Here is a 15,412-nt window from a genome sequence, read left to right as displayed (position 1 = left end):
TGCCATCAAAAAGCTTTTCCTTGTTTGCGTCTTCCCCTCCAGCTACTCTCCATTTATTTCCCTTGTCCGTTTCTCCGTAGCAATCCTGGAGACAACTATCTACACTTCCTGTCTCTGACTCCTCTATCTCGTGGCCAGCACTTCACAGAACTGGCTCTTGTCAAGGCCACCGGTGCTCTCCATCTTGCAAAATCCAATGGTCAGCTTTCAGTTCTCATTTTACTAGATATGTCAGCTGCATTGGACACAGGAAACACTCCTTCTGGAAACACTTTTCACTTGACCCCTTCTCATCTTCCCCACCCTGTCCAACCTCTTCACTTCGGAGGGTCCCAGGACTCAGTCCTTGGAACTCTTCTCAATGATATTCATTTTTATGGTGTTTTCTATCCATCTCGTGTCTTTAAACACCATCTGAAGACTGGCAGCTCCCAAATTTATATCTCCAACTCAGGCCTTTCCCCTTAATTTCAGATTCCTATATCCCAAGCCCTATTCTATGCATACCTATTAGGCACTGTACTTGGTGTCCCAGATGAAACTCCTTATCGGCCCCTCCAAACCTGTTCCTTCCACAGTTGTCCCCACTGAAGTTGGGGATACAGAAATCTGGCCACTTCTCCCCGTCTCTACTATCTGGTGGTTTTTCTGTTAAGAACAAGGCTGCTCTGGAATTCTTGTACACATCTGACCACATGGGAAAGAGATTCTTTAGCTGAGTGGTTCTCATGCTTTGGGGGCTTCAGAATCCCCTGGAGGGCTTGTTAAAACCCAGAGTGCTGGGCCTCACCCCCAGAAATGCCAATTTGGTTAGGAATGTATTTGCATTTCTAACAAGATCCCAGGCGATGTTGATGCTACTGGTGGGGAAATCACACTTGGAGATCCACAGCTCTAGGGTGTATTATGCCCAGGAGTGGAAACGCTGGGTCATAGAATACGTACATATTCAACCGCACAACGGAACACTGCTCTTCCTTTCGATCAGCAGTGCCCGAGAGCGCTCAGCGTTCCACATCCTCACCAATATTTTGTGTTGTCAGAGGTGTTACGGTTGCCAATGTAAAGGATACGAAGTGTTAGCTCATTGTGGGTTTTGAGTTACTGGCATTTATCTTCAGGTGGCAACTACATGTTCTCTCTCTCAACCCCATGGAAAATGCCTATAAAACATATTGTTGAACAAGAGGGAAAAAGCAGTTTCCATGAGATACATGACAGCATGTATAGCGTGATTTCATTTCTGTAACATTGTCTGAGGCATTGAGAAACACCTTGGAGAATATTAACACTTGGTATCTCTAGGAGATGGATTTTGAGTTACCTTTACTTTCTTTTTTTGTTTTTCTGCGACGTTTGATTTTTTAGAAAAATGTGCGTATCTCTTTTTTGTTTAAAAAAGTGATTTTCAAAAACGACATCATTATATTTCTGGAAGGTTTCACATGAAAATGATCAGAGCGGCTGCGTCTAGGCAGTGGGTTTGTGTGGGCCGAGTGGGAAGGTACGTTGTCATTTCTTGAGGGCCACGAGAAGGGGCTACTTCCTCCTCACAGTAGCCCCTCTGAGCCACTGCCTTGTCAACATACATGGCTCAGTCCCTTCACAGAGCACGTCACGGGGTGGTCGTGTGGTTTGCCTGTTTCCCCCACAGCCCGTGAGCTCTAGAAGGCAGAAACCGGCTCCCATTCATACCCCCCCTCTTCGCGACAGGCCCGGGGTCTGGCACACACTCAGTGCTCAGTGAGTGTTGGGTCAACGGAGTGGAATCATCTCCAGTATAGAAAGAAAATGGAGATGCCATTTTGCAAATGCTCATTTTCAAAAGTCAAGGTGGAGTCACAGCTGGAGGTGTCCCAGCATCACTGTCCAATCTGCAGTGGTCCAGCCCTCCCCAGGGAGTGGCTTGGAGGAGGTGACACTCTCTTGAACATATACTTTCCCTTTAATAGAACAGCCACACAGAACACAAAGTGTATGGGACTTCACAGTGCCCACCTCCCTCCCCTCCCCCACTGTGGGCGGCAGGCAGAACCAGCCTTCAGCTGTCCTTGCATGATTACTGAGTTTGGCCACTCTTAACACTCGTGTGAGGATAATATTTGGAGGAGCCCAGTAAATACTTGGTATGTTTATTAAAACAGGTTAAATTGTGCTTTTTCAAGTTACATCTTAAACGTCATACATACTTGCTCTAAAATATCAAAATTGCATAGGATTGTATGATGTCACCCCAGAAGGTGCTCCTGGAGCTTCCGCCCCTGCCCTCTCCCCATGACACAGGACAGAGGGAAATGACATTGGAAGGCAGGCTTCGGGTGGCCTGCACGTTTGTCTCGTACGGGAGACAAAACTGCAACAAGTCACTGAGTCCTGAGGCAAGAACTAGTGCCAGTTGGGAGCGGGCAGAGGGCTGTTGGGGGAAAAGTGAAAGAGATGGTTGTGGGAAGAGTGGACTTCAGGGGAGCCTGGCCACGGCAGAGACCCATTTGCAAAGAACTTCCAAGCTCCCTTTAGCCTCAGGCCTCAGGGAAGGAGGAGACAGAGATGGCAGGTGAAATCACGTCCTCCTGGGGTGGCACAGAGCTCCTTCAGGTCATAGGTCTTGGCCCCTGGCTACACCACAGGGGACATGGGCTGCTCGGTCGATGTTTGCAAAAAGATGGAGAGAGGGAGAAAGGGAAGGAAGTGGGAAGTCTCCTGTCGATGAAATGCCACCCGCATCAAGGTTCTTTGCTGTTTATTCCCTACATGTAAAAGTTGGACTCACAGCAGCTTTTCCAAGGCCCCCCTCACTATGAAATCAAGACTCCATGTAAAACTAAGTAAACGTGGAGTCACATTTGTCTGTCTTCAATTAGCTCATCTTGTGGCCACTCTGGTGCAGGTTTCTTGCAGCAGCAGGATCATTCCTATGTGGCTGGGATAGACTTTCATCTCCTCTTTCCCTGGCCCCCACTCCCAGCTTCGACGAGGGAGACCGCCACCAGCCCTGTCCTCCCGGTTCAGAGGAGCTGAACCGTTTGGCCCATCCACAAAGAGAGAGGCAGGTGTTTGGGGCCTTAGAACAAGAAATGGGCTTGCTTCCCATGAGGAAAGAGCCTTTGAAGCAGGGGTCAGAGATCAGGCATGAGCAGTCACTTTTGTCAAGACTCATCCAGTTGCCAGGAAGCCTGAGCAGAGGGGAACAGGACGCCTGCAGCTCTGACCTGCTTGCTCCCAGGGGCTATTCGCAAATGACTGATTTGTTCCCACTAAGACCCGGGCACTCTTCTAGCCCCACGATGAAAATGAAACGTGCGGCATTAAGTGTCCTCACCGTCTAAAGGCATCCACCAACAGTGGCAGCCAGATACCTTCCACTGAGATGTTCAAAAGGTAGCAATACAGGCCTTGCCATTGTCACCAGCCACTGCCACAGCCCCTCCCCACCCCCATGCCTCTCCCCACCAGGGGAGATAAAAGAGCAGGGCTGGCGTGACCACAACAGGGGACTGACAGTGGAGATGCTCCCAAAGAACCCTTAAAAGAACTCACAACACCTCCCCCCACCCATGAACGTCCCAGCAGGAGGGTCTCAGGGAGGCTGCCCTGGGCGGGAGGTGGGGAGGGGAGAGTTAAATCCAGTCTGAGATTGACATTTTAGTCTCCTCTGAACTTCAGTAACCAAAAAGGAGAAACTTCTGAAACCTCACCTCTGAGGGCAATTCTATGATTATCCCCATTTTACAGTTGAGGAGATGGGCCCAAGCTTACACAGCTAGCGCATGGTAGAGGTAGTATTTGAGCCTGGGCTGTCTCCAGAGCCTGGACTCCTAACTTCCACATCTATCACCTCACCGGCTTCAAACAAATAACCCTGGAGGACTGCGTGTGGAGTTTCAGCAAGTTGGAAAGGATACCGAGGATATGAAGGTAATTGAAGGACGTGCATTGACTTCAAACGCATTTCATTAGAAAGTTTAACTGTTGGTGTGCTATTTACTTCCCAAATTGAATTTCATTATTTACATCAATATGAATCGGCCCTGCAAGACCCAGTGTGCAACTGCACTGTGGTGCCAACACACTTGGTCATGATGTAACATCCTTTGACTGTGGCCACTTGGCTAATATTTCGTTGAGGGTTTGTGTGTGCGTGTGCGTGTGCGTGTGTGTGTGTGTGTGTGTGTGTGTGTGTATTTATGGTGAGTGGGATTGGTCTGTCATTTTTCTTTTCCATTCTGTTCCTATTAGGGAGACTTCCTTCTTTTCCTAGTCTCTGGAAAGTATTGTTTTTGTCAGACTGGAATTTTTTCCTTGGATGGTTGATAGAATTCACTACTGAAACCATCTTTGCCTGGAAGTTGTGTTTGGGCGGGGAGTGTATCAGTCAGGGTTCAACCAGAGAAACAGAGTCAGTAGGAGATATATGAAGATATGTATTGTCAGGAATTGAGGGCTGGCTAGGAAGCCTGAAACCTGTAGGGCAGGCTGTGAGGAAGGACAGGCTAGAACTCTCTGCTCTTAGAGCTTTTCAATGGATTGAATCAGGCCCACCCAGATTATCCAGGATAATCTCCCTTAAAGTCTATTGATTATGGGTTTTAATCACATCTATAAAATACCCTCACAGCAACACCTAGAAGCGTGATTGAGTAACTGGGGACTGTAGCCTAGTCAAGTTGGCACGTAAAATTGGCCATCACGGGGTTGGGGGACTTCTAATTGCTGATTCAATTTTTAAATGGTTACAAGACTATTTGGACTTTTCTAAGTTGCATTTTTTTCTACGAATTGTATTCTATTTCAAACTTTCTGTTTTTGCTCATAATTTCCTCTTATTATCATTTAAAGTCCATAGCATTTAAAATTACAGCCTCTTTTCTATTCTTGGGCTTTCTGTCTTTTTTCTTGATTAATCTCACCAAAGTTTTGCTAATTTTATTAGTCTTTTCAAAGAGTAAATTTTGGTTTTGTTAACCCTCTGCATTGAGGTTTTTTTCTTTTTAATTAATTTCTGTCCTTATCTTCATGCATTCATTCTTTTGGGGGGTTTATTTTGCTCTACTTTTGCTAATTTCTTGAGAGGAATACTTAGCTCATTAATTTTAGCCTTCTTTCTTTTTGAACGACACACATTTGTGGCTAAAATTTCCCTCTAAGCACGACCTTGACTGTATCCCACAAATTTTGGTATGTAGTATTTTCCCTATCAAAACATTCAAAATATTTTCAACTTTCTATTATGAAATTTTGACCTACAGTTATTTAGAAGCATGTTGCTTAATTTCCAAACATGCCACAATTTTTCCAGCTATTTTTTGTTACCAATTTGTAGCTTAATTGCATTCTTGTCACAGGGTATATACTTCATATGATTTCAATCCTGTTTCCTGTAGATATTTTTCAAGTTTTTCATTCATTTCCTTAAACATAATAAATGTAGTTCTTTTATAGTATGTGTCTGATAAATAATGGTGTTTGGGGGGTACCTGCCACAGGGGAGCTTAGGATATTGCATATCTCACTACGAGCTAGAACATTTATTGGAGGTCAGTATTGCCCACCCTTTAGTCACTTGCATGCTATTTTCACCAATTTTTGCCATAAAAAGAAACATTACAATAAAAAGGAAATAATATGACAAATCGTCTAAAATATTATTATCTGATGAATGCTTTGAGGCTGAGGTCTGCTCTCTTATTGTTAAAGATAGAAGATTTAACAAGTGTTTGAGGACCTAGTGAAATACTAGCAGCACAGTGCAAGGCAGTAGGAAAAGGATGGATTTTCCAATAAATATTATCTGTAACATGACATTAAAAACACTTTTCTCATCATTTTGCAAAATCATCATTGCAAAAATCATCAATGGATGCTAAATATGGGGGAGGGGGGCAAGTTTCATGAAAATTATTTGCATATGGTCCTGAAGTGTCTCTTGCAGATTGCTTATTAGTTGTAAGGGGGGAAAGTGTAACTACACAGGGGAGAAATTGGCTATCACTTTGATTGGGCAATCAAAATTAATAACATCTAGATGACACACTTACAAGGACACAACGTCACCTAGTTGTGTATTCATATGGAAAAATTGCTGATGAATCCCCACTGCAAATGGTTCAACATATGGAAAGGTGGTCAGTCTCATTAGTTCGCAGGAAATGCAAATTAAAACCATGAGATCTAAAATTAAAAAAGACAGAGAGGGCTTCCCTGGTGGCGCAGTGGTTGAGAGTCCGCCTGCCGATGCAGGGGACACGGGTTCGTGCCCCGGTCTGGGAAGATCCCACAGGCCGCGGAGCGGCTGGGCCCGTGAGCCATGGCCACTGGGCCTGCACATCCGGAGCCTGTGCTCCACAACAGGAGAGGCCACAACAGTGAGAGGCCCGCGTACCACAAAACAAAAACAAAAAGAAAAAACAAAAAGACAGAGAATACCAAGTGTTAGCAAGGATGTGAGGGCAACTAGAACGCTCATGCATGGCTGGAGGGAGGGTAAATGGGTACAAGAACTTTAAAAGACTGTTTGACCTTGTCTACTAAAGTTTAATATGCATGTTCTCTGACCGTTATAGAAGCTGGGAGTGGGGGCCAGGGAAAGAGGAGGTAAAAGTATATCCCAAACACTGTGAAGTGTTATGCGTTGAATAGCGTTCCTCCCAAATTCCTATCTTGACGTTTTCACTCACCATACCTCAGAATGTGACTGTAGTATTTGGAGACAGGGTCTTTACAGAGGTAATTAAGTAAAAATGAGGTCACTAGGGAGGGCTCTAGTCCAATATGACTTCTTATAAGAAGAGAAAAGGAGGACCCAGACACACACAGAGGGAAGCCCATGTGAGGACACAAGGAGAAGACAGCTGTCTAAACGCCAAGGAAAGAGGCCTCAGGAGGAACCAGCCCTGTGCACACCTTGATCTCAGACTTCTAGTTTCCAGAACTGGGAGGAAATAAATTTCTGTCATTTAAGCCACTCAGCTTGTAGTACTTTGTCATGGCAGCCTGAGCAGACTAACACAGTACACATTTAGCACAATTGCATATATATGTTCAACAAAAGGCACACACGAGGAATAGCCATAGCAGCATGATTTATAATAGTCAAAAGCAGCCCAATGCCCATCAGAGCATTTCCACAGAACCACAAACGTATGGACGAGGCCCTCAAACATAAGGCTGAGTGAGAGAAGCCAGACGTATAAGAGCACATACTGTGTGGTTTCATTTATGTAATACGTAAAAATGTGCAAACCTAATGTCTGCTACTAGATATCAAGAGAGCGGTTCCCCTCAGGGAGGGGACCTGGCAGATGGACTTGCGGGGTGCTGGTAATACTCTGTTTCTTGATCTGGGTGCTTTCGTACAGACAGTGTCCTCTTTGTGAGCCGGCATCAAGCTGCACTCTTTTTAGTGTCTATTTTGCTTCAGTACAAAGTAAAAAAAAACACAAGGGCACCAAACTTGGAGTTTTTGTTTTTTTAAAAAAATAATCTGAAGGATTGGCAGAAGAATTGTGCAGGGATGGCCTTCCTTCCTTTGTTATTGGACAACGATGGTTTTGTACCACCGATGGTATCCCAGGGCACCCACTGGGACACACTGGTGAGGGCAGCCGGAAGCCTTTGCCTAGTGTTTGGTGGGGATTGGCAGGACCAGACCCGCCTGGTGCACGGAGCCCCTGGTTGTTGGGTGGGGGACAAAGGGGAACCTGTGCGGAGTCAGGGAGACCTGGGCCAGGGCTGCTTCCCTCCTCCAGGTTAATCAGTGGTGTGCCCACTGTCTAATCTATTGGGGCCCCCAGTGCTGTGGAGACAGCCGCAGCCCTGCCCCTCCCTGCTATGCCCAGCGGGCCTTGGTCTGAGTTTCTCCCCACTGACTTAGGGCAGGCTCCTGCCTCCAGGCCTTGCAAGCAGCTACTTGCTCAGCTCAAGTACTGATCACCCACTGAGGTCCTGAACATAAAGGGTGGAGGGATTCTTCTCTTTGGTTCTACAAGGCAGGGGGTGCCCAGACCCTGAGGGTCGCAGAACAACAGAAGGCCATCCTGTGGTGGAATACTTGAAGATACACCTGAATTTCTGTAGGCTGCTGTTTAGAACCTCCAGTAAGACCATTTCAGTGACGTGGAACAGTGCAGGGCTGTGTGGTTCTTCCTCTCTCTCTCTCTCTCTCTCTCTCTCTCTCTCTCTCTCTCACACACACACACACACACACACACACACACACGCTTAATCACAGAAACCATTTGGGTCACATGTGCTTGATTGACCAAGAGTGCCCACAGCTGGCGGTTTTCTGAAGCCCGTGGAGCTGAGGGGTAGAGGGGCCTCCCAGACTGCTGTTCCAGGGATGGTTGTGAAAGGCACAACATGTTACCACAAGATGAAGCTCACAGCCCAGCAGTCACCAGACTTCACTTGTGGCTAGATCTGGGCACAGAATGGAGATGATGTCATTAGAGCTTCACATTGTTTCTTCCAAATTAACCGAGAGTTAATTAGTATGTCCGGAGCGCTTCGAAGCCAAGGAGCGCTGTTTCCTCATGGTTGGGGCGCAGCAGTGACTTTGGAATGGGAAGGTAAGCAAGGCTTCTGTCCCTGACTTGCTGTGAGGCTACTAGGAGATAAGTGTCAAAGTGCGTATAGGAGCATCCTGGGCCTGCTACAATAAAGTGCCGTATGCAGGGCAGGGTGCGGGGGAGCTTTAAACAACAGCCATTTATCTTCTCAAAGTTCCGGAGGCCAGAAATCTGAAATCAAGGTATGTGCAGGGCCGTGCTCCTTCAGAAACCTCTAGGAGAAAATACTTCCTGCCTCTTCCAGCTTCTGGTGGCCCTAGGCTTTCCTTGGCTTGTGGCCGCATCACTCCCAGCTCTGCCTCCGTCTCGACATGGCAATCCATGTCTCTCTTTCCTATCCTCATTAGGACATCATCTTATCGCATGAGGGTCCCCCTGAATGCCCTCGTCTCAACTTGCTTGTCTACTAAGACCCCATTTCCATATCACGTCCCGTTCACAGGTACTGAGGGTTAGGGCTTCAACGTGTCTTTTGGAGGAACACAAGGCAACTGGTAACAGTGCCCATCTGGTTTCCAGTGGTCAGTGAGAGCTTTATTCCTGTGACTTACCCTCCCTCACTACTTTCCTCAGCACAGACTTCTAGAAGGAGCTGGACAGAAGACTGTAGGATGGGATTATCATTGTAATAGCTATTCTTTCATGAATAGGCTTTTCTTCTTAGACTAATCTCAGCCCTTCCTGAGTCTTGGCCCCTTATCTGAGCGATGAAGGGGCTGACCTAGGTGCCCTCACTCAGTTCCAGACCCTAGAGTAGGAAGCTCAGCCGACTGGGTGCTGGACTCTGGCCCCTGAAGACCGCTAGGCAGAGCCTGGCTGTTCCCAGGCAGTCTTAGGCCAACTTGGACTCATGGAACTTGGGTCCTGGAGAATCCCTTCAGCCCTGGGTAATTACTGCTTTCTCATTACTGTATTGCTCTTCAATTCCATTTAGTTCAGCTCTGTGGAACACTCATGCTGAGGTGGGGAGAGGTAGGCTCCAGGGGGCCAATGCCTGTACTGGCAATTCAAGGGTCACAGGGAGGTTCTGAGTGGGCCCTGTCTTGGAGGACTCCTTAGTCTAGACGGATGCAGGCATAAGAGCCAGGAATCTTGGGTCAGGGCCAGTGGTAGAGGAAGCAGGCACAGTGGGAGCTTGGGGGAGGGCACAGTGGGACCTTCAACTGGCCAGGCTGCCAGCCCAGGCAAAGGGGACAGGAGGCATTCCAGGGAGAGTGCGCGTGGAACCCCCCGGCCATAGATGTCAAAGGTTACCTTGGGCCCCTCCACACCGAAAACAGCCTCTCAACATCCAGTGGTCTGAGCCAGAACTGGCTTTGGAAAATTGAGCGATCAGACAGTCATGTTAACAGGACAGGGACCTCTGGAGCCCTTGGCGCTGCAGCGGCATGGGGCACCCTCTCCTGCACAGCCTGCAGTGCCGTCGAGCCTTGGGTCTTGCCCCTGCCTCTCTGGCAGGGCCCAGTCTCTACGGGTTTGTTATCAGCACCACATGGGCCCATACTGGGAGCCCCTTTAGTTGGCTCTGGCTAGATGGCCTTTGGCTGGTTGGCCTTCGCTTAGCCTCTGAGCTTCCTTCCTCTGAATGCTAATCCCAGCCCCAAACAGGGCAAAAGAGCATGTCCAAATCCCAGTCCCTCCCCTACTGGGACCCAAGGCCCAGTCCAGGATCAGGGGCCCAGGTCCCGGGCCTGGAGGCAGTGTTGGAGCAAACGCTTGCTCACCCGGGCCACTGGATTCTCAGGCCTTTCTGAGCCCACCCTACAGATCCACCCACATTTCTCAGCACCTTCTAAGCCAGTGCCATCCTATTAGTGACCTCCGTACAGGTTTTACAATCATCACTTGTGCCAAACTAGCCCGGTGAATGATCTGAATAATATTTGGCAGACAGGGCTCCAGGGATGTAGCAGTTTGCTCAAAGCCCTTGGCCCAGCAGAGGCAGGTTAGACCGTTAGGTAGGCAGCCCTTTGGCGCTTTACTCAGGGCCTCGTCTCTTCCAGCCAGCTCTGCAGGAGCTGCCCCACACTGGATTCATGGCTGTTGAGCCTGTCGGGACTTGTCTGCCCTTTGGCTCCCTCTTCCAGCTGGGCCTGCCACGTACCTGGGCCCCTCCCATGCCTCAATGGCCTGCTCAGCACCCTCCGTGTGCATCTACCCATAGTGTTGCAACTCTACCTGGCCACCGCCTAAGCTAGTTGTCTCACTGCCTTGCACTTGGGTTCAGACAGAACCTCATGCTTGACTGGTTTTTCCAGACGAATGTTAGAGGACCAGGACACTCCTACCCCACTGATCACCAGCCCAGAGGAATCCCTTTCGAGATCCCATGTACCTCATTAGCCACTGTGGTAGGTTGATTAATGGCTCCCAAAGATGTCTACATCTTGAGGAGAAGGAGATGTGGCAATGGAAAACAGAGACTGGAGTGAAATAGGCTGTTGACACTTTGACTTTCTGTCAGTGTAACTGATTTTGAACTTCTAGAACTGTAAGAGAATAAGTTTCCATCGTTTTAAGCCACTAAGTTTGCGGTAATTTGTTACAGCAGCCACAGGAAACTCATACGTCTAGTCTTCCCATCCAGTGCAGGGGTTAGGGGCTCAGGCCACTCAGGATTATCCTGGGAGAGTGGAAAGCCACTGGGGAAAAGAAAGTTGGGCCAGAGGGCAGCCAGCCTGGGGTTAAGGCACAACTGTGACTCAATCAGCTGTGTGTCTTGAGAAAACCCCTCTCCCCCGCCCAAGGCTTTGGGCTTCCCTGTACAAAGTGGGGATTAGAATAAACAGGATTGTTGTGCGGATCAAAGAAGAGAACACTGACCCGTGTGTCTGTTCATCCGTATATTTGGGAATGTGCTGGCTGAGGAGGTGCTGAACAAAAGCCAGCCCTCTGCCCCGCTCCCTAAGACCCTGCTCCTGTCATCCTGCTCTGCATTCCTCTTTGGCCTTTTCTCCAGTCCCCTCCTGTCAAAATCATTTAACAAATCTGGAGTGTCATTGGTGTGAATAGCATCATCTGGGTCAGGAGCTGGAGGGTTCTTTAAAGTCAAAGAAAATCTGCCCTTGAGAAGACGACCATCAAAGAAGAATACGGAGGGCAAGATGGAGGAAGGATTCGAGTTGCCCGAGCAGGACATGGAAATCTGCCTTGGGTACAAGAGTACCACTAACTGACAATGCTTGCTGCCTCAGGCTGCAGCTTCTCTGTGACCACTGAGCCCACTTGTAATGAACTGTGATTCTGTCATTAATAACTACCTCTTCCTCCCTCACCAGACCGTGAGCTCCATGTCACTCTCCAGGGGGCAAGAAAGTCAAAGCTCCTTGACCCCTGCAACCTCGTCTCCTACCATTTCTAGCCAGAGCCCACGGTGGTTCCCTTAGCCTGGAAGGTGGAATGCTATTCTTCCTCAAGTTGGCCAAATCGGTCTCATTCTATTTTGTTTTGTTTTGTTTTTTTTGATAGTAGCCATCCTAATGCGTGTGAGGTGATATCTCATTGTGGTTTTGATGTGCATTTCCCTAACGATCAGTGATGTCGAGCAGCTTTTCATGTGCCTGTTGGCATATCGGTCACTCTTAAGCAGACGTTGGCAAACTTTTTCTGTAAAGATGAACTATTTTAGGCTTGTGGGTCACATGATCTCTGTCATAACTGGTCAACTCTGCCGAGGTAGCACAAACACAGCCATTGACAATATGTAAAAGAACCAGGCAACAAGCAGGATGTGACCCTGACTTCACGGTTTGCAGACCTCTGCTCTTGAGGCAAGGAGCACTTGAGTTGTTACTTTCTCTGTGGGACTCACTGAGAGTAAGGGCTCTATCTTGGTCACTTCTGTATCCCTTTGGACTTAGCGTGGTCAGTTAATATTTTCTGCGTTGATGGTCCCCGACTTCCCCCGCCACAGCCAACGGCGCCTGTGTCTCCTAGTACCTGCTAGACGAGGCATATTGCAAGAGTTAGTTGGGAGACAGGCTGCAGTAGAGGACAAAAGGAGGGACACTTTTCCCTCCTTTTCTCCCTTACCCAGGTCACTCTAGAAAGTTCTCTGGGCTGAAGCAGCTAATGTGAACAAAACTGCTGGGGCTGAGTAGGTGCGAGGCAGACACAACAAAGGGGAGTCTACTTTGTGGCCACCGTAATTTGGAGTCTTTCAAGATCAACAACTAGGTAGTGCTTATGGAAAGAGGTGAATGCCGGTGATGGAAGGTTCTAGTGTCTCCCAATATGCCTCTTTTGTGCCCTGTGAGTCCTTCACTTTGGAAAGCCTCAGATGAGAGCCTGTGTCCCTTGGTGGTGTGTTAAGCTGCCTGCATCTAGATGGTGACATGGGGTGCACTGGCCTGGGGAATCGGGAGCCCGTGGTCCAGCCCTGGCTGCTTCTCTCTGGGGCTCCCCCAGCTGGTCAGTGTGGGTGTTACTGGCTTTCTCCTCTCAGTGCCCTTCCAGTCTGGTGACACTTACTGATCACCTTCTCGGGAGTAAGCACTGCACAGGACTCCAGGGACAGAGAAATGAATGAAAAGCCCCTGGCCCTTGAGCAGTGTAGCGGCTCACGGGAGATCTGGGCAGCTGAGCCAGTGATTACCGTATGATCGAGGAAGTGCTCAGACGGCAACGCAGGCCAGGATTTGTAGGAAAAGCCAGAAGAGAGAGATCTTCATGGGGGGAAGCTGCGAGGAGGAAATGCTGCTGCAGGTGAGGTTTGAAAGAAGAGGATGCGGGCCCAGCTGTGCAGAGGAGAGTGCTGCGGAGGAGCCACGAGGAGCTTAGAGGCTGACTTGCTGGGGTTGTGCGGAGGGAGGGAAGGCGAGGGAAGTCACATCGAGAGGCATTTCAGTTCGGTAGAAGGGAGAACTTTCTAGCACCAAGGCTGTCTCACCCAGCAAGTAGAGAGGAAGCCTAGAGCTCCTTGTCAGTGAGGAGAAACGCACACCAGAGTTTAGAGGGCTGTGGCCAAAGGCCTCAACCGTTCCTGTCCTGTCTGCTGAGCCAGCGTCTGCCTTGGTTCCAGTCCTTCCCCGGTTTGGAGTCATGGACCCCACAGATGGAACAGCTGGCCACAGGCACCCCCTGTCCCAGGAACACACGCAGATGGGGGTGCCCATGATGCCTGGGAGCCCCAGTCTGGGCTCTGCCCCCTCGGCTTGTCTCTCTTGGACCCTCCGTCCAGGGCAGGCGTCTCTGCAGCTGCTGGCCCCCAGCCCACTGGCTCGAATTTTGTGTTGGGCCACAGTCATCTGTGAAAAGCTGATGACAGCTCTGTGCCTCTCCTGCCAAAAGACACACACTCACAGATGCCCCAAAGGCCATGTCCAATTTATGGGGTTCACAGACCTCCCGAGTCCATGCACGAAAGCCAGGCCTGGAACCTCTGCTCCAACTAGGCCCGCTGGCTGCTGTTCCCCATTCCTTGGACTGTTTCCTCTGCTCGCAGCTGTTACTCCAGGATTATAGGCCAGGCAGGTGCTTACCCACGCTTCCTGACCTCCCCTCTGTGCTGTGGGGACACTGGTTGCCTCTACCTCCAAGGAGCTCCTGCCTGGTGTGGGTAGGAGGAAGCACACAGAGGGAACACAGTAAACGACGTAAAGATCGAGAGCCTCGGGCTGGGAGCCCAGAGGAAAGAGATGGTTTCCAGTCGGGAGGCTCAGGGTAGGCATCGGCGGGGAAAGGGAGCTGGCCATTCTGGACTTGGGGCCACCTGGGGGAGAGGACACTGCAGGCGGCGGGGGCAGCCTGGGCAAGGGGATGGATGACACGGCCAGAGCAGTCTGCCTAGGGCACAGCAGGTGGGAAGCCCGGGGAAGAAGCTGGCAAGGTGCACTGGGCCGTTAGGGACTGGCTGCAGAATGTGCTCAGGAGAAAACTGGGACCCACTGAAGTGTTTCCGGCAGAGGAGAGGCAGGGTCTAGTTGTGGTTTAGGAAGGACACCTGTATGGGCGCAGAGTCTGCATTGGAGGGGACACACAGATCAGCTCAGCCGTCCCAGTACACCTGACCCAGGTGCGCACGGGGCCACGTGTGGAACTAGGTCAGCACGGATGGGGAGGGGAGAGGGCCTGAAACAAGAGAGCTCCCCGATGAACATGCAGAACCGGGCCTGGACTTGTAGCTGTCCCCAAGCTGGGAGACAACGGCCTTCCCTCAGGCCTGAGGCTGCACAGGGGTGAGCCACAGGCCGGGTCGGTCATCCAGTGTGTCATTTTAGGGACGTGCACTGCACTGCCAGGCTCTGGTTGGCAGGAGAGGGACGGGGTGGGAAAGCGGAGGGAAGGCGGTGGTCCAGGGATCTGGGCAAGTTCAGTCTTTCGGGGGCTGACGCGAGGTTCTAGCTCTACTCAGTGACCTGGTGGGAGACCACTTCAGTTGTTCTGAACCATCGGGGGGGCTTGTGAAACACAGTGCCAGGCCTGCCCTCCAAGTCTCAGTTCAGGTCTGCGGTGGGGCGCCAGTTTCTAACAACTTCCCAGGGCTGTGCAGAGTCTGTTTTCCTGGCTGTCACACTTTCTACAAACGGGTGGGGGGCCGAGAGCATTTTGGTCCTCGGTGCTCCTCAGCGAGACCCGCCAGCTTCAGTCTTCCCGGCCTGAGACCCCTCCTTCAGCAGCTCCAAAAGCGGAGTCTTCCCTTCACTGCCCTGGCCTCCTCCTGCCTCTCACCCCCCAGAGGAATCCTGACTCCTTTCCAGGCCCTTCCACTAAGGCTCCATTTCTAGTTCCATGGACAGCTGCAACATTGCTCAGAGTTTTGTTACTTCCTATCTGGTCTCTCAGGCTCCACATAGGGTGGCTGGAATGAGCTTGTGGGTTTTTGCTCCCCATTGCTGGAACTGTCA

At 49.9% G+C, this 15,412-nt stretch overlaps 1 protein-coding gene across 1 annotated transcript in view; it reads right to left on the bottom strand.

The window, feature by feature from the left end:
- The window catches only part of ZNF185 (zinc finger protein 185 with LIM domain), a 240,939-nt gene that overhangs the window by 49,846 nt on the left and 175,681 nt on the right, over nt 1-15,412 (bottom strand). The gene's annotated exons all lie outside the window — the stretch shown is intronic.

Source organism: Orcinus orca, chromosome X (assembly GCF_937001465.1).
Source record: "Orcinus orca chromosome X, mOrcOrc1.1, whole genome shotgun sequence".
Lineage (NCBI taxonomy): Eukaryota > Metazoa > Chordata > Mammalia > Artiodactyla > Delphinidae > Orcinus > Orcinus orca.
Note: the sequence above shows the minus strand (reverse complement) of the source record. Positions and strands in the feature narration are given on the sequence as shown.